This window comes from Hipposideros armiger, unplaced genomic scaffold (assembly GCF_001890085.2).
Source record: "Hipposideros armiger isolate ML-2016 unplaced genomic scaffold, ASM189008v1 scaffold_25, whole genome shotgun sequence".
NCBI classification, from domain to species: Eukaryota; Metazoa; Chordata; class Mammalia; order Chiroptera; family Hipposideridae; genus Hipposideros; species Hipposideros armiger.
The window spans coordinates 793,442-816,951 of record NW_017731375.1 but is presented as its reverse complement, the minus strand read 5'-3'; positions in this window follow the sequence as shown (position 1 = coordinate 816,951).

Below are 23,510 nucleotides of genomic sequence, written 5' to 3'. Positions count from 1 at the left end.
CTTCCCATCAGCACCTGACAGTTGGCTTAATTCTGTTTTGCTTTTTAAAACTGAGGAACCCTTCTCCATTGTATCTTCCAGTTTTGCTTTGTTTTTTTAAAATTCACTCTTACGTGCGGAGATTCTCACCTCCCATTACTGAAGGACTATCAGTCTCAGATGGTACTTTTTCTTCCAGGATACCTATTTATGATTCTGACCATATTGTTTCACAAGCACAGGGATGGAGCCAAGACTTCATTCATTAATTCATTCATCCATCCATTCAGCACTTGCTCGCACATGCCAGGCACTACTGTAGGTACAGGGGGTACTTCTGTGAAACTGGGAAGGTCACTGCTCTCTTGGAGTTTATTTTCTAGTGGAAGATAAAGGAAAGGGCATGTGATAAACAAGTAATATCATTTCACTTAGTTGTAGTCCTGTGAAATGACTAAAGTCTTGTAATAGGAGTGGACGGAGGTGGGGTGTATGTGATCAAATGCATTTGATCAGAGACTTCACTGGTAAGACAAAGTTGGCTATTTGAAGAAGGTACAAGAATGTCTTAGGCAACAGAAAACAGCACGTACAAAGCCCTGGAAAGGATGAGGATGGGTACGTTGGGAATTTTGGTTGAGTCCAACTCGGAGATTATCTACACCATTCTAAAAATGAAACACTCCTCATCTTGCAGCCATCTCCAAGTATTCTCTTTGGGTCCACGCTACATCTGTGGAACACCCCCTCTTCTGGGTGCCTCAGGTCTCAGGAACACCCACCTGGGAACTTTTTAGTGTTACCCAGTGAGAAGTGTTTATGCATCCCCAGTTAAGGCAAGAAGCAACCAGCAGAAGAAACACGTTAGGAAACTTGGTTCTGTTTTCCACCTTTTTTCTTTTTCTTTCTTGTAACCTCAGAAACGCCACCTGACAAAACATTGGTTTGTCAGAAAAGTCATGACGAATTTTTTCTATGTTTTTCGTTGCAAAAATGCATCATGACTTTTCCGACAACCCAATGTAATCCCCAAATTTATAACGAGTGGAAAATCTCTGCAAGAGTTGAATCATGTAGCACAGAACTTCTCAAACTCTTTTTTTATTTTTTTACTTCTTCACTCTATTAGTAAGATAGTAAGACTCACCATGCTTTCCATGATGGGTGTGCTCCCTCCCTTGCTGCAAAGATCAATAAACGCACCTCATTTCACTACAGGTGTGGTCCAGGTGGTCTTTCGCTAAAAGGCATTGGCAGTGCATCTCTGCCCTCTACCTACTAGATGCCAGTAGCACCCTGACCCTGATTGTGACAACCATAAAGTTGTCTCCCGACATTGCCAAATGTTGTGTGCAGGGCAACATCCCCTCTGGTTTAGAACCACACCTGTAGCTGGGCCAACATTAACATTGAGGTCAGCCTTGCTGTCATGTATGTAAGAACACACAGTCATTGAAGATTTCAAGTTGGGGGGTCCTCTTGGTCTGCTGAGCCTCTGATTCTTTGTCCCATCCTTTTTATTTCCTTTTCTTTCTTCTCCGCAACTCATTGCGAAGTTACCCTTTTAGCCATGTATCTTGTTTGAATGCTTTGTGTAGTGTTTAAAGAAATTGTGTTATATAGTTTACTTTAGTAAAAGCCACATGTAAAAGAAAAAAAAATGGTCAACTTTTGATTTTATTTTTTAAGTAAAATCGGTTTTGCTCGGATCTCAAACCCTCCAGGCACCCTAGATTTCTATTGTTGTTTTCTTATTTATACTCAGTGGAGAATCTCAAAAACAAGGGAGGTTTCCAGAGACCGTGTGAGGAGTTAGTCTTGTGTTTATTAATTTTTGTGCACATGCCCATAGGCCTTGGGGCAATGAGTTCATTTAAACAAACAGAAATAATACATCAATAACCACGTTATCCCCTATTTCATCTCTATGATTAGTCCCATGGCACAGCAATGCAGTTTTGTAATTCCACCTGCACACCGTTAGAAAAGAAAGAAATGTTATTCACTGCCCAGGGTATTTATGATATTTAAGCACAGTGATGTGGCATAAATCATATTTACTCCCTTGGAGAGTGGTTCTAATCCCCTCGGTCTTGCCTGTTTTCTGTTATTTCTTGTATTATTAGGATGGTTTTGTTGTAAGCCAAGGAAATTCACCCAAGCTAAATTAAGGAAAAATGGAATTTATTGGAAAAATGGGTGCTCGCAGAAATAAAGGAAGAGTAAAGAATAACTCAAGAGGTGGTAGCTTTGGAGGATCTTTGTAACAGGAACTCCATGATTGCCTCTCTCAGGTTCTACCAGGGAAATGAATGCACTCCAACTTTCTAAGGCTTCGGAACTTTTCTCTCAAGTATACATTTGTGAAATAAAGCACAAGTGGTTCTTCCTGGGTTCCCTGACAGCTCTTAGACTAGGGTGTCCCTGTGATGTGATTAAAGTCCCTATGAGGCTGTGCTCAGTGGAGGAGACTTAATTATTGTGGTATGTAGAATAACAAAGATTTCCAAGCTCTGACCCCAGGAAGCTTGAGTTCAGGTCACATGGCAAAGGGGGATTAAGATGGAAAATGGAATTAAGTCTGCTAATTGGGAGATTATCCTGAGCTGTCTCCATGGGCCCAAAGTAATCAGTAGGGTCCTTAAAAGTGGAAGAAGGACAGTCCGTCAGAGGAAGATGTGCCTATGAAAGAAAGATACAGAATAGTGAAATACTGCTGTCTTTGAAGGTAGAGAGGAGGGCTAGAGACCAAAGAACAGGGGTGGCCTCTACAAGGTGCAAGGGGCAAGTAAACAAGTTCTCCCTGCACAGCTTCCAGAAAGAAATGCAGCGCTGCCAACACCTAGATTCTAAATCATTGAGAGATGTTTTGGACTTCTGATCTCCAGAAATGAAAGATAATAGTGTTCTACTGTTTAAGCCACTAATTTTGCAGTAATTTGTTAAATTGGCCATAGAAACTTAATGCAATCACCTATAAGAAAAAAAGGTCATGAAAAGTTGTAATAAATGTTTGATGGTTAAAAGACCAAAATCAAAACTAAACTATCTATATAGGTATATGATAGCACTCATTACACACACACAAATAAAAATAAAAAGTGAAACAGTTGAATAAAAACAAATTTTTTTCATTTTGCATTATGCTTTTTATGTTCACAGCTATTTTTCTATACAGAAACCATAAAGATGACACAAAAATCTATACTGCTTAGAATTAATGGAAAAAGTCAATCAGAGTAATTGGGGGTCACCCCATCCCAAAGCAAATGAGAATTCAATAGAAAGACTTCATCTGACTTATTTCACAAATCGCTCAATTCTTCAGCTTCTCTCAGAACCAAACCATTCAAAAGCTTATTTTACACAGATTGAGCATAGGTGACATAAAGACTGCCTTGTACTGGGAACTTCTTTCTTCATTTTCTATTTTTGGATTACAACCATTCTGAAATCTGCAATTTCTTAGGTCCAAGGCATGAAAAATAGATCCAGTCTAAGAAATACTGTGTCTGATGGTTAATTGTATGCGTTAACTTGACTGGGCCACAAGGTGCCCAGATATTTGGTCCAATATTATTTGGGGCATTTCTGTAAAGGTGTTTTGGGTGAGTTTAGCATTTAAATCAAAGGACTGAGTAAAGCAGATTGCCCTCCCTAATTCTCATTCAGTCAGTTGATGGTCTGAAGAGAAAAACAGGGTGACCTTTCCATGAGTAGGGGGAAATTCCTCCTGCCTGCCTGCCTGCCTTCTAGCTATGATATCAGTTTTTTCCTGCTTTTGAACTCAAACTGAAACATCTCTCTTCCTGAGTTTCCAGCCTGATAGCCTTTAGGCTGGAACTTATACCCTGGGTCCCCTGGTTCTCAGGCCTTCAGACTCAGATGGGAGTACGCCATTGGCTGTTCTGAGTCTCCAGCTTTCTGATGGCTCATCTTGGGACTTCTCAGCATCATATATACTTATTATATTATATTATATCATATTGGTTCTGTTTCTTTGGAGAACCCTCAACAATACACTATGTAAGAAAACCCTATCTTCTATGATCATTGGAAGTTATATTATTATTAGGCATGTTTATTTAAAGCGAAAAATAACTACTGCAGGATTATATAAGTAGTGCATGCTCACTGTAAAAACAAAACAAACAAAAAATCAGTCTAAAAATTGTGCATCTTGCACATTAAATATAATGACTATTTATAAATGCATATGCGTGTGTGTATGTGTGTGTGTACACTGTTTCATAGCCTGCCTTCACCATCAATGGTATACTTTGAGTATCCTTCATTTCAATAAATACTTCTAAATCATTGCCAATAACTACATGCCGATTTCCTATTGTTCAACATTTAAATGGTTTCTGCTCTTGTATGTAACAGGCAATGCTAAATGAGGCATCCCAGTACATGTCAGGACAAGTTTTTGGAGGGGTGGGGGATTTCTGGGTAAAAATATTATTGAAAAATGCCACACTGTCTTATGTTTCTGGAGTCATTAGTATGTCATTGCTAAGTGATGTTGAAACAAGCTACTGCCTTTTGGTAATGCCTTCTTTGAAGGCAAAAGAAACGATAAATCACAAAAGGGGCATTGGTGTCCAGGACTACTACTGGTTGTCTTGGGGGGAAAAAAAAAATCAGGAGACCTTTCAGGAAATGAAGAGAAATGTATAAAACCCAGCTCTACTAATGCCAGCAACTGGTTGCAGGGTGCATTTGCCAGTCATGTAAAGGTGACCAGATTGTGTCCTGTTTGCTGCTGAGGAGACAGTCTGGGCACATTTTGGCTTTCACACCAGCCAGCTCTGAATCACCTTCCTGGCTCACACTGTTTCTCTCTCTGTCCAGTCCCCTTCATACATCATGCATCGTGTGTTGGAGCAAAATGCTAGCCAGTGTCTGGGAGAAGGGAGGCATTTAAAATCAAATCAGTAATCTTTCTGTTGCTTGTCATTCATTTTTCAGTGTTTAAAACACCTCAATGAAAATATACCTTTTGAGCCAAATGTATTTAATGGATTAAGAATATGTTCTATATTTAAGTATATAAAAGATGTAGCAGGTAACAGAAAGGTAGATAAGGATAGATAGATAGAAAGATAGATAGATAAATAGATAGACAGATAGATATAGATTTATACAGGAGTGATTGTTTTTTAGTTCTCGCTAACAGGGAAATCCAAAGACACTTCATCTATATTCTCTATTTTTCACATGAATAAATTTGCCAATCTCCAGCAGGTGCCAAATGCAAATGTATTATAATTTTAAATTGGGTCTATAATGGGCTCCGTGACAAAATATATGATTTAATATTCTTCATTATGGTATTGTTTATGTTCTATTGGAAAGTTCCTTTATTACTATTTAACCACATTAAATTTCCCCGAGGAGTCTGATTACCCATTAATGATTTTAATAGATGTGTAGCACTGGACTGACTAAAAAACTGAGTTTAATCTTTGACAGAAACCAGATGATGTCTTATGGAGAAAGAAAAGGGGGGCTGTCCTTTTCTTGTAATAAAGTACCTTAGGAGGGGAGGAGTGAAGCATGTAGATACTCAGCCATGTCTTAACCAAAAATCACGTTATACCTTGAAACACAGGATTAAATTATTCTTAAGATTTTCATCTTAACTAGCCTATAGGGAGATTCTACACTTATATACTTTAGTATTTTTATCTTCATCGCAATCAGTGCTAATCTACAGTAAAGTAGGATCTCTTGTCAAGTCTTATTAAGTTTTGTTTTCATTACGAAAGAAGCTAAGCTTTGGTACAAAATGCAACAAACTCATGAAGATTTATGTCGAACCATTATAGAGACACTGTATAAAGTCACTGCAGAAGTCGGAGTGGGGATTTATTTAGATTCTGAGATATTTTATTTGGCATTGCTTAAAAAAATAAGAGCAAAGGAAATCTCCTCTTTTAAATCATTCATTTCTTGAACTAAACATTCAATAATTCTTTCTAAGTAGAATACATTCCCTTGGCTTTATCCTTTTTACTTCATTCTTTTTCCACATAATTCAAAGTATTTTTATCAGTCTGAAAGCTGGGTCAGAAATCTAAGCCCTTGAGAATCCTGCAATAAATCATTACAGATTTCCTTTTCATTCTCCAGTTATACATGAGGAACAAATAGCATTTATACGAGTGTCACAATTTCATTCAACATATATTCACTAGGCACCTGGAAGGCGTGGGGCCCTCCGGAGACAATAAATGTATATCACTTCCCTCAGTAGAAGCTGCAGACACCTTGATAAAGCAGCCTTTTCCTCCAGCTTTATCTCACATCTTTTCTCCCTTGTTCCCTGGATCCAGCCCCACTGGCCTTTCCAGTTCCTCTAATCCACTGTCTGAGATGCAAGTTCTCTTGCTACTGGCCCTTGATATCTCTGCTCCCTTTGTAGGGAATATCCTTCCCACTTGCCCCTCAAGAGTTAACTTCTAATCAGATAACTCCTTTGTTTTTTTCTTCAAGTAAAAGTTCTTTGATCCTCAAGCCTAGAAGAGATTCCTTTGCTACATGTACTTTATAATTATGTAAACATTAGCACGATCACTTCATTGATATCTATCTTGTTGATCATCTTCTCAACATATCAACTTCATGAAAAAAAAAAGGACCATGCTTTTCTTGTGTAACTATTTTATCTCTTGAGTGATGTGCGTTGCCTGGACAATTAAAAACATACTGAAAAGAATACTCAAAGAACAGTCATTGACTGAAAAATGTAAGCAATTGCCTTGACTGTACAACATAATCGTACATACATACCACAGAGAAAAGCCAAGTGACAATCCAAGTAAATGTGAGATGCATGATAAGATGTGTGATGTAACTAGGACAGGCTTATATGATTTTGACCCCTCATTGCAGGGTGGTATGTGCCAAGTGCAAGAAAGAGATGAAGTTAGGGTCTTGTAAGATGTGGGAGACTTGGATATGTGACAAAGAAAATAGAATTTTGGGTTCTGCCCAGTGTGTGACAAAACTCTGCCCTGGCATTTGGAAGAAGGCTTTGAGGACAGACACAGGAAGCCAGATGATCATTTAAGGCTGGGTAACAGTAGGATAAGAATGAGCGATAAGAGCTTGGACCAGGTTGTTAAGTGATCCAAACAGAGAGGTTGGTGGAGTGATTTATTTGAGAAATTACATTGGCAGAAGCGGGGAAGCAAAGACACATATGCACAGATACACAGAGTAGATTTTTATGACAAATTAGATTTAGAGAGCAAACAAAAGGAAAAGTCACAGATGACCAAGATTTCATTTGAATGCGATTGTTATTTTTCATTAACAATATTGGATTGTATCTACTTAGAAATTATATCATGTATTAAGCATTAGCTATGAAGCATTATGCACAATTATTTATAAACATTATTTTGTTTTAGGCTCAAAACAACATAAAGGAAGCGTTATTTTTCCCTAGGGAGTTGAGGCAAATGCCCCAAGTCATATATCATTAACCAAGGGGCAGAGTCAGGATTCAGACCCCGGTTCTCCACCTACCGTAAACTGCTGCTCTTTGCACTTCATTTATTTTAGAGGTTGGTTTACTGTGTGAGACAGTATTAACTTCATACGGATCTAATGTTATCTTCATGCTAGAAAAAATAATAATGGGGCATTTTTCACTAAGATTTGCCCAAGAATAAAATGGTGAAGTGGGTAAAATCTGCTTTCAACTTTATTTGCACAACTTTCTCAACTCTCACTCCGAGTTGGGGCTGCTTCAAGCTCACATGGATGGCTCACCCCAGCACCTCACCCTCTAAATACTTGCATGTACTGAACACCAAACGTATGTCATTAAGGCTCCAACACAACTGTGGACCTAGACAAAGAATAAGTCTGTGGATCTACTCATTCAAAACACTTCTCTATTGGACTGTGTTTGGCTCTGACAATTTCAAGTGTTAATGTTTAGTAATCAAACTTCTCTAAAACCTGCATTCTAACATTAAACTTAGCGTTATCATCTAAGAAGGTGCAATATTTGCAGGCACTGAAAACTCCATATTAAAAACTGACAAAAAAATAATCACCACATCGGTCAATAGAATGGTAGTGGCTGGTACCTTCAACCTCATCAGCTAAATAACAACAACAACAACAACAACAACAATAATAATAAAGGCACATGGGAAAAAAATCTAGTTCTCTGAGCAATCCATTTACAAATCTACAGTCCTGACCCAAGGGGATAATTTACAGATTCATTTGAGATACTGGTTAAGTAGGGATAAATAGATGGCTGGGTGAGAAAAATCTTAAACCTTAAAAGAATGAAACAGTGTGGACAACCACTTACTCCCCCTGAAGTGAAGATCTAGTTATCTCTGGCTTGAATGAGTCCTGAGCATGGGGTCTCAGACAGTTTAATCAAGAATTCATTGGACACAAGTTATTTGCTTGGTCTCAGACCTAGGGTAGCCTTGAATAGCCTCCTTGAATGTGGCTGATCAAAGGAGAAAATAGAGATTGATGACTCCTCCACAGAAGCAGTTGGTTTAATCGTAGTGTGGCGGCGGATCCCGGTGCCACCTGGACTTAAAGTGTCCCATGCTGAGCATCAGTGAAAAATGGCCTTTTCATTTCATTTAGGATTCTTGCCTGATCCTTAATGCCTTCCATAATTAAGGAGTAACTACCAAGGCGTGAGGCATTTCTAGGGGATTAATGGCCAGCTGGGAGAGTTGATGGCCCAAAGCCTGAGTGGGGACTCATTAACCTCAGCTGGTCATTAATTCCTTAGGAGCTGCCTGGCATTGGGGGCAAGGGAGGGTGTGAGGGGTACAACTCCTTTGGATTGTATTTCCGAAAAAAGAAAAAAGTTAACTTTTAAATATGCAGAGGCACAGTGACACAGTACATCTCCCTGGGCAATACAGAATACTGTCGCTAGCATTTCAACTGTGTCCTGTTGTAAGGTCTCCCATCTCCTGGAGTCCTTTTTTTTTTTTTTAACCATGGGTGCCAATGTTAGAACAGAGATAAATGAGACAGACTCTGAAGTGGCAACTGATGTGAGGGGCCTGGAATATGCTAAACGATGATGTGAAAAGGGTCACATTTCAGAACAACCAAGCCTCACCCTTTCTGAATCACAGCCCGAATACAGTCAATTAGGAAAATGCTAGTATGTTTAATATTGTGTTGTTCCTCCCTCTCTCTCTCCCTGCTTGCATAATATTCACAAGAAATTAGAAGATGTGTAAATATCATGTGCTGTTGATGGAGGTGGATATAGGCCTTCTTTAATGTGGCTAGAAGGAGTACATATTGGAACACCAAGAGGAGAAGCAATCTGATACTGGCGGTTAAAATCGGAACCCTGCATGCCCATCATCTGGAATTCCACTCCTCTATATTGTCCCTAGGAAAAAAAAAACTGCATATGTGGACACGGACCTGATGAGTCAGGATGTATGGGGCAAGGATACTCACTGCAACCTGGTTTGTAATAGCAGGAAACTCATAAACCCAAATAGTCATTAAGTAATATGCTAGATTATAGCATATCCAAATTACAGAAGATCAAACAGCAGTGAAAAGAATGAAGGCACAACTACATGTATGAAAAGTTCCTTAAATAACTTATAATAGGAAACACCCATGCATTTTAGAGATGTATATCCTATGATGTAATTTATGTGAAAATGATACTATGTTTGTTGTACGAATACATAGATTCATGCAAAGAAGAAGAAAATGGTCCAGTAAAAATAAAACACACACACTCATAAACACACATCCCAGCAAAACACACACACACACACACACACACACACAAATCCCACTGATTATCTTTGGCAGAACAGGATTACAAGGACTTCAAATGTTTCTCTATTTTTAAAGTTTCTGCACAAAGATAATAGTCTCATGTAATACTTGGTTATTTACAGATCATATTGAAAAGAGAAAGCAATACAATTGCCATAAGTTGGAGATGGTTGTTGGAACCAAGGAGAAGTCAAGTTTTGTAGGGCTCCTAAGTGTTTTGGGCATAGTATGGTAGACAGCAGGTTAAAAGCCTACATCTTTGGACTGACTTCACAAAAAGAAGTGTAGGGACTATACGACCATATTCCTCCCAAGCCAGCTAGGAGTACATAGAGCTGTTTGCTTTGGGACCAGGGAAGGGAAACTCCCACATGCAAATATTGTTTGGGAATGGCAGTGTCTCATTAACACCCTACCAGGAATCTATTTAATGAGAGGAGTTTCCACCTCTGTGGAAATGTGGCCGTGTGAGGTGCGGATGGTGCTGAAATGTGGCCGTGTGAGGTGCGGATGGAAGGTGATTCAGAGGGCATTTCAGAGCTTTGGTTCTGGGAGGCGCATGTCAATATTGACATCTGATATGTGTTCTGTAACAACGTCTGTCTCCAGGAGTTAGATCTCCTTTTAAAATACACCCGAGATAGTTTGAGACCAGGCACCTAAGAACCCCAACGTTCACAAAGTTAAAACAAGCTGTGTATTGTCCCAGCTCTGCCATGTTACAGGAAAGTAAGCCCTAACCGGAAAGTAAGCTATAATAGGCTTATTTTCCGGTTAGGGCTTACTTTCCAGTTAGGTCTTATTTTCCAGTTAGCTATACAATCTCAAGGAAATTATTTAAATTCTCTGAGCTATATTTTTCTCATATTTGGAGACTAATAATATTGGGTTGTCGGAAAAGTCATGATGCATTTTTGCAATGAAAAACGTAGAGAAAATACGTCATGACTTTTCCAACAACACAATAATTCATGACTCATAGATTGTTGCGATGATTAAATAAGATAATCCATGTAAAACAGTTGGCTGGTAATGAACACTGGTAATAAATGTTATCCATTATCGTTGTTATTGTTAAAACTATCTATCGTTAAGCAGGGACTGAAAATCAGAAATGGTCTCTAATAGCAGTGATGCCATCAACTGAAAAGGTGGCCTGTGTGCATTAAATTACTTTCTGGGAACAAGCTCCATTTGTTCAATGAGTTTAAGAATACATCGAGGTACTGTATGTCAAAGTTAGAAAAAAATAGTGTAAAAATAAGTTTTATTTCTTTTTCTTCTCCTTCTTTTTCTCTTTTTCTGTCTCCTCCAAATTAGAAGTACTATTTCAGTCCGGTAAACATGAATTGGAGTCATATGCAATGGTGTTAGAGGTGAAGTAATGTAGTATTATTTGTAAGCAATTACTCGTACCACATACATGTCACAGTGCTTTCTCACTATGTAGACTCACCACTTTCACTGAGATGATAAAGGAGGGTCAACAGGTGCTCACAAACTCAGTGGCCAAGTTGATCTCTTTACCTTTCTGCCTAGTTTGGGTGATAGCTGCTTTCTACGGTAGCTTCTGACATGATGCAATACTTTCCAATTCCTACATCAGAAGCAGGGACCTCACAGTCATTATAATAAAACATGACTCCTAATGTCGCTGTTGTAACCACATTTTCATGTAGTAGTAAGAAAGATATTCAATTCAATGTAAACACATCTTGAAATACTTGTTCAAGTTTCTCATTACACAATGGCCATTGTTTTACATTAAGAAAAGAAGATTGATAATTACAATATGATTAAGTTACAATAGCAAAGACTTGGAAACAGCCTAACTGTCCTTTAGTGGATGACTAGATAGAGAACATGATATATATGTATATATAGTGGAATGCTATTCAGCTATAAGAAAGAAGGAAATACTGTCTTTTACTACCACATGGATAAATCGACCTTGAGGGCACTATACTAAATGATATCAGCAGACACAAAAGGACAAATACTGTATGGTTTTACTTATATGTGGAATCAAAAAAAAATTAACTCATAGAAATGGAGAACAGATTGATGGTTGTCAGAGTTGGGGGTTGAACAAAATGGGTGAAGGTTGTCAAAAGGTACAAACTTCCAGTAATAAGATAAATGAGTTCTGGGGATGTAATGCATAGCATGGTGACTACAGTTAACAACACTGTATTATATGTTTGAAAGTTGTTAAGACAGTATATCTTAAAAATTCTCAACATAAGAAAATAAATATATAACTATGTGAGGTGAGGGATATTAACTAAACTCATTGTGGTAATCATTTTGCAATATGTATATCAAATCGTTACGTTGTACACCTTAAACCAATAAAATGTCGTATATCGATTATAGTTGAATAAAATTGGTGCGGGGAGGGGGGGGCAGTAGATTCACATTTGCCATTAGAAGCTGGGACGATGTAGATGACCTGAGGTGACTCCATACAGAAGGCATGGTTAATGAACACCACGTTTTATACACTTTCCCTGCCCTGGGGGTCTCAGGCTCTGTGAGTGGCTAAAGATTATTTTCATTCCAGTCCACCAATCTTGTTTTGCTTGCACTTCCCTGCTCTTTCTAGCTGAGTTTTATTTATTTTTTTCTGAGAAAGGGAGACAGATCATACTGGTGGTCCTAATATAATGATAGAGGGCATCTTTGGCATACAATAAGTAACAATGAATTACACAATGAGAAAGTCTCCCGGTTGCTAATTTTCTTTCAACAATTCCAATATCATCAAGGTGAACACCTTGTGGTGTTGCTAGAATGTCTTTCATATCTCTGTGGCATTTGTTCATCTCCCTTTCCTCAGCAGGAGATCTCAGGCACAGACCCTTTTACAGGTAACAGTGTCTAGCCAGAAATTAAAGGACTTGTTTTGGTGTAGACAATTTTCTTTCTTTTCAGTTACTTCCTACTCATGGCAAAATGTACTGGTTTTAGCTTTTGTGATAATGATACAAGATCACCTTTAAAATGCATTTCGTACACTTGTAAAGTGAAGGGATAAAAGAAAAGTACTATGGAAACAGTATGTGGAAGAGTGAAGTTTGATCACTGTAGCCCGTCCTCGTGGTGCTCTAATGATTCTATTCATCGGAGACACCTTAACGCATCACCTTCCTTCCCAGGATGGCAGGGCTTTCAGTAAGGTCCTTAATCAGACTGCAGTGACCCCGTAACACCAGGCCTTAGCTTAATGCCTAGGCTGAGGAAGTTGTCAATAAATGCATGTTGACTAAGCAAACGACTAAAAGCAAGAATAAAAGGAAAGCCATAGAACATAGCAAGAATGGCAGGGTGATTGGTTAGTTCTTTTCTCCCTAAGCTGTTGTGTCACTGGGAGGGGACCAGCTGTGAGCATCTCTCTACCATGAGGAGGCATCCAATTGTGAGCATGTATCTAGAACAATGGATATATCTAGCCTCATCTGCACCACCTTTACTAGTTAGAAATGCACATTGTCAGACCCTTCTCCAGACCTACTGAGGCAGAAACTCTGGGGGTGAGGCCTCAAAGTCCTTGTTTTTTCTTTTATAGCTCTGTAGGTGACTTTGATGCAAAATAAGTTTTGAAGGCCACTGTCACGTAGGCAATTGCACATAGCGAAAGTGGTAATTCTTAAGAAGAGGAGGGGCATCAATCCAAATTTGAGGACCCTAGGAATTAGCACTTCAGTATGAAAATGGTTGAAAATACACCTTTTTGTAACTCCCTGCATTTGATACCTGCAGACAAAAATACCACAATGTTGTCCCGTTAGTGAATAAATGCCAATCTCCTTTTCCAAAGCACAGGAAAATAGGCACATTGGGTCTTCCTGGGTCTTCAGTTCAAACTCTTGGTTTCTAGGTTAGCAAAACAAGACTACAGATCAAAGCAGCTTAATGTGTACACTCCACCAAATTGAGGAGACTACTACCCGAGACGCTGCAGCTTGGATGAGTCAGCACCCTTTTTTAGATGATTTGGGATAACCATGTTGGTTTTCCCTTCTACCATCCTGAGATAGAGCCCAGGAGGTTAAAAAGAAACGGGGAGAGGTTTGTCAGGACCAAGTGAGGCTATTTAAAACATTTTCTTCAAAGGACTTCCCGCAACAATTATTACAGCTCATTTGCCTGCAAATGTGCTCTCTGTTGTTAATCAGTTAGACATTAACCTCCGCAATATCAATGTGCTGCCAGCGTGCATTTCAAAGAGGTGAGTGGACATAGGTGGTCTGTAAAATCTGCTTCAACCTAAAGAGCCCATCACATTATTTACTCTTCCAAGATAACCAACCCTCAAAGCAAAGGTTTTTATCTTGGGGACTATTCACTTTCTCCCAGGCTTTTCCTACCATCCCTTATTTAGGTTCATGCCCACCGTTTACTCTAATTGCCAAGGAAATGGTCTCAGGGACCAAATAACACACTGGGAAAAATTGGTGGATTAGGACGGAGCGGAAATTCAGTCTAAAGCCTACCGTTTAGGGGTCTGAGAGAGCAATTGCTCTTGCCTTCCTCGCCAGCAGAAAAATCCAAGTCTTAGAGAAAGAAGTCCGAGAGGCCAGAGGGGAGGCCATTAACTATCCAGAGAATAAACTCTAATGGCCTTTGACTGTAGTTTTTCTCCCCAGAGTGGTCATTTAGAAGTCCTTGTGGGCGTTAGACCTGGGGTTGTTCTTCCATCAGCGCTCCCTTAGGTCAGCCAGTGCTCTGAGCACCACCTTTTCCCTTGGTGCCTGTCTTCCTATAGAATCTCATGCACTGGGTGAAGGTTCTTAAGAGACACTGGGCAGGTTACATGATGCTCCTCAGAAATCTATGAGCACCCCAAAGTTGTATACAGAATTTGACAGCACTCTAAATTGTTCTGAGAGATCCATAACTTTCATCCGATTCATGATCAAAGAATCATTAGAAAAACTATCCCAAAGTTTATTTTTAATGAACACATGTCAACTGTAATTATATATACTTATACATAGTATGTTGAATCACATAGAATGACCATTTTTATAGGCCAAACACACCTGAATACCAGAAATTTCAGTTGGGTCAACCTAACAATAAACATTTTACATAAACTTACAAATAAGTGGTATATATTAAATGTTTCATAAGCATGAAAATAACATTCTAATAAACTGGTATACAAACAGTATATTTAGTAGTGTAACACTTGAATATATGTGGGAAAATATATGTTAAATATGTTTATTGTCTTTTCTATAGAAATAAACTGTGATTAGAGCTTTAGGAGACATACCAGGTACAAAGCATTTATTTACAGGGAACAAAAACACTACGACAGCAGTATGCATCCCCTTCCCCATTGGTCTCTGGGCTGACCAGGTGACATTTTTTTTTCTTTTTTTAGAATCTGATTTTTAAAGGGCATTAATGTACCTAATATAGAAAGGCATCAAAGTAATAAATCTCCAAATAATGAACAGGTTTTATCCTCCTAAGACTGTGCTAGATTAGCTTCTAAACATTTGAAGATTTTCTTTCCATACAGATCCCCCTGTTGAAAATTATAACCCCACAGACAGGCCTCAGACTACACAGGACGCATACAGATATGCATAATAAACCAGCATTATTCGACAAGGGCAGACTGCCCCCCACTTTTTTCCACCCTGTCTTGCATATCCCCTTCTTCTGTTATGGCAATTTACATACATAAAGCTATCAATTTAGTTAATTAGGCTTTAAAACTGCTATTTAAATAGGATGAAACTTTTTTTTTCCTCTGATAAAACGACGCAAATAAATTATTGCTGTTGTCATACGTTGCCTCGCTGCTACTTTGCTAGAAAGCTTCAAAGTGCAACTTTGATGTGAAAAGACTCTTAGTTAGGGAATATGCATATGAGAAATGATTTTGAAAAGGGAAGCTTTAACACAAAGTCTCAGAAAAAAATATAAAAATAGAGTGAGCCAGAACCTTCTCTCTCTTGGGTGGTAACTTAAGGAATTCAAAGAAATAAGATGTTTCCTTTGGATAAAAATGATAGTCATAAAAATATGCCTTTATTTTTTTGTTCTCAAATTTTCGGATCATCATTGTTTCCAAACACGAAGCATGGAAAATGTTTTCAGTCTTTGTTCGTGCTGATAGGGTTGTAAATAAAAAATTTTAAAAAAAATGGAGCTGAAGCAATCGTTATGGAAGATACTGTATCTTCAAGGGGGGTCAAAATGGACTCATGCAGTTTGCTTGAGGTTGATAATTGATCAATCAGGACTGAGAATAAAATGTTTTGAGTTAACATTTCAGAGGCAGAAAACCATTCCTTTTTTATGGATCTAACTCCCTGGGTCTTAAACCCCACATCTAACATGGGAAGTCAGGTCACAAAGCCCAGCTCTAGGAAGCTTCTGGGTAAGGGACCATCGGCATTGCATGGGAGTTAAAAAGAAAAACTCTCAGCCTCATTCCCAGGCATGTGGAATGCATGTCCACGTGGAGAGTGAATGCTCTTCCCCCCTCTTAACCCAATACTGCAGAATTACTGTGGTGACTTCAATTAACGAGGAATGAATTGGTCTCCCTAAGATTAAAAAAAATAATAAATTTCTTTTTCTATTCTATTCCGTTTGATTTCAGTGAATAATTTAAGGCCGAAAATAAACGAAAATTTGACTAACTCATTTCTCTTGCAGGGAGCCACTTCAACCAAGATACAATGGGAGGGTTTTTATTTTTTATTTGTTCTCTAACTGCAGACTGTAGTCTTGATGAAGACTTATAATTTGTCATCAAGGGGCAGGCTTAGATTTCTGCTGCAAAGCACTATCTGATAAACACCTTCCATTGCCAACAGGGAGGCAGAGGTAATCTTTAAAATAAATAAATAAATACATACAGTCGACAAAAAGCTCAGACTGACTTGATAGGGATAAGGCACTCTTAAATGAGAAAGGCTTTCCTGGGAACTGAGACTAAGTTCCCATCAAATTAAAATGCTAATAGAGAGGGTGGCAGGCTGCTGTATCTCAGATCAAGTTTGAGTTTTCTTTGGTTTTCCTTTCTGTCAGGGTTATTCTATCATAATGTACCAGGAAACGCATTGCACTCACATCAGATCAAATCGTTAATGGAAAGGGTGGCAGCCTAAAGTACTCTTGATCAACTGCTAATTTTGTTTTATTCTTCTTCCTCTTGCAGCTATTCTCTGAAATGAATAACTCTGCATTCAAAAGAGGTTTTTGAGAGATGCTGGGCACTAAAACAGATTAAGATGAACGGAAGACACAGAAGATCATTATGTTCACAGAATAAACAGTTTTAGGCCTTTGCTGTTATAATAAATGTATTCGGCTGTGACGTGCTGCTTCCACCGCGGAAAGGTCTCCTGTTAAATATGCACATGTCTCCACATCAGGCCACCGATAGCAGCACGACAGCCAAGGGTGACAGTCCCACTGTCAATCTTGAATTTGTGATTCTGAGGAGCAGACAACAGCTGTAAACATCCCCTCTGTTCAAAATGGGGAGGAAAGGATTTTAGCGTTGTTGGGAAGTGTCAGATTTACCACTCTGAGGATCAAAGTAATCAATTTATCCTGAAGATCAGGGAAACAGCCAGAGAGGCAGATCCGGCCTCATCACTGGTCCTGCTTTGATGGGCAGAGCTCAGGGTAACACAGGTTTGTCAGCTTTTTTGCCAAACTCAATCCTTGGGGCTCTGGGCTAAGACTGAAAATGCAGGGTCCTTACTGCCCTATTGGAAAACGAGGCACAGGCACATCCAGCAGGAATGTGATGGAGAGCATCAATTGCCTTCCAAGTGTTCATTTCATCTTTTGGGTATAAAACTTCCTTTCAAACACAGTGTAAAGGAAAAATGAGACCAACTCAAAAATGCTTTTTGATAAGCTACTGACATAGTGGATTTGGGTGGTGTTTCATTTACTTCAGAGACTGGCTTTGCAGATCATAAGACATTGGCTACGTGACTATGTAATATGTTGGGCAATTACTTTCAGAAAAAAGTCTGAGAAAATAACACAGCAACAAGGAAAAGAACTGGAAAAGTACTGTAACACTCACCTACCTAATGACATAACTGTAATAGGCCTGCCCAAGACACTGGCAAAACATTAAAAATCATTGGACTACTATTCCTGGGTTCCACAGATAAGCACACGGACACACAGATGGTCCAAAAATAAATTCTAAAAATAATTCTGGCTCTCCCTCCATAATGTATGTCCTGGAAGTTCCTCTTCCATGAGTCTATTTCTCTCTCCAATTAATAATCTTCCCTTAATTATTACAATCCATTTTTGCTATGAGAACTTGTTACCGAACTATGATTAGATTCTGCCATGGTTCAAATGTTGCATTTACATCTTTATAGTCTCCAAAATAATCGCAGTAGTTGAAGTCTCTTTGTCTGGATCTAATAAGTTTGGTCTCCAATTTCCAACAGCATTAATGAGAAAACATATCTGTTTCAACATTATGATTGGGTCTGGTAAGTAAAATTAAGAATCAAACAAATACAATCAAACAACATACAAACACTTAAAGATAATTATATTAACCTTGTTTTTTTCTTCCCAAATAAATAGAATGGATGGAAACGGGGCATGATAAAATATTACTTCAGTAAATGTGTGATACCTAAACCCACACTAATAACTGAAATACATTACTCACAATTTTAGTATGGACGTATAACATGGACAGGGGTAAGACAGAATTTTCAAGAGTAGATTTTCTGATGGGAAAACTAATGATCTATTAAGTTCTCAAGTGCGGGAATCCACAATTGTAATGATGTGATATTCTGCTAAGTGGTATGCGGTTCTGGGCAGAAAGGTTTCTGGGGGGAATGAAATGGGTGCCATTTCAGGAAGAGATGCAGACCCCTGTCAATATTCAGGTCCATTCACCCCATCTAGCTCTGCTCTGTCTCCTTCCAACAATCTGGCTCCTCGTGCATTTGGTCTCTAGAATCTCATTGAAACTTTAGAGTCCTTCCCTAATAAAAAGCTGGTTAGCTGCTGCACAGGAGACACACCCCAGAATCCTGATTAACCTTGGCCATCAGTGAGCCACTACGATCCCCCCTGCCACTCAAAGAGATGAGGTTCATGGTGAGTTGCTTTATTTCTGGAGTTCATTCCTGACCTGGTATATCCATCTATGCATATATTTATGTATCTATTTATCCACCTAAGTTTTCTAATAAAAGATAGAACTATCTGCCTGATTTTAAGTGTCCATCTATGAAATAAGCCTAAACCATTTCTAAGGCCTCTCTTTTTTTTCTTCTTCTGTTTTTTTTTTTTTCCTTTTTCCTGGATGGTGGGGATAGCTTCTTTGAAATATAGGTTTTGATCAATTTTATATTATCCCTTTTTCAAGTTTCTAATGTCTATTTCAAGGGGTGTTTTAACACTGTAAGTTTTACAGCAGCTCATAACTGATAATGAAGACTTTCCCGGCACTATTTTTCCTTTGACACCTGAATTCCAAACTGAGATTTAAATATATAGTAATCACGAATGATATACAGTCGAATATTAGATTAGAGTGCAAAGTATAGAAGACACCACACATTCCTTTGTTAATGATAAATTCCCAACCAAGAAAAGCTCAAAAAGGCATCAGTGGGTACTAGAAATAGAGGTTCTTTTTTATGCTCCATGGAGATTGCATAGACTGTTTTTAAAGGCAAACCTAGAGAGACTATGTCAGCATCAAATAAAATTGCTACTTTGTGTCCTATGGATTTAGATTATCTGGCACAGTGGCTTTAGAAAATTTGAATATTTTGAAGACAGAATATTCAGTAGAAAATAACTTTTGATAGGTAAATAACACCACACTTTAATCATCCTAGTGTTCCAACTGAAAAACAAGTTCAGAGATAACTCTCTTCTGTTCACCAAGGAAAACCAATAATTTTAAATACAAAGCATGTAGGAAACCTTTCATCTATAGTCAGATTGGCGAAGCAGTGCACGGGATGCAGAGCTGACTACAATTCCTTTAAAAGATGGCAGGAGATTTTGATATAATTCAACTAACGTGTTTAATATGCATCTACTTTGTCCAAAGCAATGATGTGGGCATTGTGAGGTTTTAGAGATGAAAATAACAGAGACTCTGCCCCTAGAGAACAGAACATTTTGATAAAAAAAATAAAATAAAAAGAAAGAAAAAAAAAGCTAATTTGAAAGCAGACTGTAATACAGTGCAATTGTATCTTCAAATCTGAGAGCTAGGGCCTCAATTCAAAGCGGCAAATTAAAGCAAACATCGCTGATGGTCAAAATTATCCTCGAAACTTCTTTAAATTTGGAGGACCTGGGCTCTGGGAACTCAAAAAGCTAAGGATCAGCTAGCACGGAACTTGGAGTTCACTTTGCCCTGAGGTTTTCCTAACACTGAGGGTGGTGGAGACCGGGGTCTACTTTGAAATGGGGGTTGGAGGGGACATAAGATGAAGAGGCAGGATTGAGGAGGAGGGGAGGGCTTATGGGAAGGGGAAGGGGGGGGCTCAAAGATTTATCAGTGTTTTTCTTTTATTTTCCCAAGAATGTAGAGTTGGAATTCTCATAAGTGAGGGTTATCATGTGCCTCTGCTGTCTGTCTGTAATGGAGCGAAGTGACAGCTTCAGATGTAACCTTGGGGGATACGGGCTTCAAGGTGCCCAGGCCTTGTATGCATGCGAAACCCCCTTGCAGATGGACTGCTGCTGGTAATGCCACGTTCTTAGTCCGGGAGGAGAAACTCCAGCGAACGCTTCCGGGGTTGGCGGGTATGCGCCGGTTCTTCCTGTGGGAGTTGGCCTCGCACCCATCCCTGACTCCTGTCATTACCCTTCTAACACTGTGGATTCATTACCAAAGGAAGCCACTCTTTTGGAAGCAGTGGCCAACCATATTCCATCACCATGACCATTTACCAGACCATTCACTTCCTGAGGATCTCGTTTACCCAGGCTTTAATGCACAGAGCATGCACAGACAGTGAAACAGCAAATGTATGAGTAAGACCTCTATTCCCCTACACGGTCATGGCTTAACACTTGAGCATTAATTCCATTTGTCAAGCGGTAAGATAAATACATGCACAGCAGACACTTTCCCAGCTTTTACTCAAAGGGCAGACAGGAAAGACCACTATTTAAATGGGAAACGCGTCCATTTGTTTTTGGAAACAAAGCAGTGCTTCACAATTCATGAAGCCTGTCAATCTTTTTAAAAAGACAACACCGTTTTCAGAACTATATAACTGTTGGCTAGGCTTAAAATCATCATCATCATCATCATCAACAATACTAAAAATCCTGAAACCATAAAGCAAGGCAAATACATCATATTACCTAGTAATCAGAAGTTAAAAGTCAAAATACCTAAAACCCTGAGCAGTGATATTTTTCTTCAGGATGTCAGTATCTTTATTAGGACCTTCATCTACTACAATTCCATAGTTTCTAACCTTGGACAAAATTGCATTAAGTTTTCCATCCAATGACATTTTTTTTACATGCAACCATGTTCACCCATGTATCCATTATCACATCGTGAAAGAGATTTCCAGGTTCCTCTTGATGTCTCTTGCCTAAATGGGTCTCTAGTTATACTGAAAGGCCACATTGACTCTCTTCCTTAGAATGACTGTGAGTTTTGTTTTTGTTTCCCCCAGCTTTCCAATTGGTCTAAAGCATTAAGTTCTCATGTATGGCCTCAATGGAGCATTTTCCTTTAAGAGATCTACTATGAATAAAAGTGAATCACTAAGAATGGATCAAAAGGAGTATAGAAATTTAGAAACACTGTGCCTAGACACAACTTTTCCGTGTATAGAAATATACACTTTTTTCCCCCCCTGGAAAGAATACCTATAACATCATTTATTTTGTCAGAGAGCTCCATGCACCAGGTAAACCGGTCAAGGGCGACTTATCTAGTCCAGTTCTGCAGCCTCCTTTCCCCCACTTGCCTTCTGACACTGATAAACACTCATCTCACAGCTCTGCTTAAATCTCTCCAGATGACTGCCTATCTTACTTAGAGAAAAACCCAAAGTTCTTACTGTAGCTTTTCTGATGCCTCTCTCTCCCTGGCCTCAGGGCCTGTGTGCTTCCTGTTCCTTCAGCCAGGGAGGGTCTTCACCACTGACTCCCTGGTCTCCTTGGCTCCCTCCGCCTAAGGCATCTTCTAAGGAAACACTTACCTGATAACCACATCCCGAAACACATCCCTGATCCACCCTGCCCCTTTCTTCCCTTTCTCTATTTCCGAGGCCTCTTTCACCCCTCTGATACAAGAAATAATATATATAATTATAATATTTTATATATATATATAAAATTTATATTATGGCTCATCTGCATTCCCAGCCCCTAGAACAATATCTGGCATAGAACAGGCATTCGGTAAGTACTCGTTAAAGAATCCTTTCTTCCTTCTTCCCTATTTTTTTTTCAAGTAAGAGTAATCTGTCATGGAACAAACTGAGGGAACTAACTCTTAGAGAACCTAAGTGTTTTGTCTAGTCACCATTCACAATTGAACTAAGCTAAAATGAAACTGGAGGTAATTATAATATGCTAGTGAGTGAGTTGTCTATTACACCACACCTTCAGGAGAGTGTATCCAAAGCTATGGAAAAGGGAAAAGGGGGAATTGAATAAATGTTATTCTAACTTGACACTGTGGTTTCAGAGGAAATGGAAACTATTGGGTGTGTCGTAAATGGCGCTGCTAAACCTGGAGTGACTAAGAATAAACAGGTATGTTTACAAGGAACGACTGAAATAAGACAACGAAAGTGGCCCTTTTCAGGCTGTTTTCTGTCTTCATGTCTTCCCTGCTCTGAGGCTCGTGAGATCAGGGACTTTGTTCTGTTTGTCTCAGGTTCCCCAACACTTAGCACAGGGTAATGGCCACGTATGGGTTCCATAATCGCCTGTTGGATTAAGTTGAAGCTCGTATCCTGTGCCAGGCGGGCACTGCGCTAAGCAATACATCATCTTGTTTATCCTCACAAAAATCCATTAGGAAGCTCCTATTATTATCCGCCTTTTACCAATGAAAAATTCATATTAGGCTCAGATATTTTGGAAAGAGTGCTCTTAAGAACTTCCAAACTCACCATTCCTCCCCTCACTGATTTCATCTATTTGTCTAACCCTGTGATCGGATAAGAAAATGTCTTAATTTATCATAAACTATTTCCAAAAAAAAATGTGCATTTACTCTTATTATCTCATGTGAAATGTAGGAGAATTGTGTAGGTCAACGATAGAGGTATCCTCTTACATGGTTACAAACTAGCAAATAGTCTGATGATAAGACTTCTTGCTTCAGTGTCTAGGGGTCAACTACCAGCCTGCTTTTCATTCCCCATTTAAATATCGGTAGTCTAAAGATTAAAACCTAAGCAATACTGTTGCACACTAAGACAACTAAAAAATAAACTGCCAGAGCTAGAACAATCTAACATATTTAAAGCATTATGCTGTCAACTCTAAATCAGAATTTATTTCTAGAGTTACAATGCAAAAATCAATATTGGAATAAACACCTAAATTGAAAGTTAGAGGTTCCTGAGTATACATACTCTGTAAGGATTATCATTTTAATCTAGGTGACACATTTATATCTGATAAAAATCTCAAATGAAAACTTCCACATTTATAATGTTATATATATATATATATATATATATATATATATA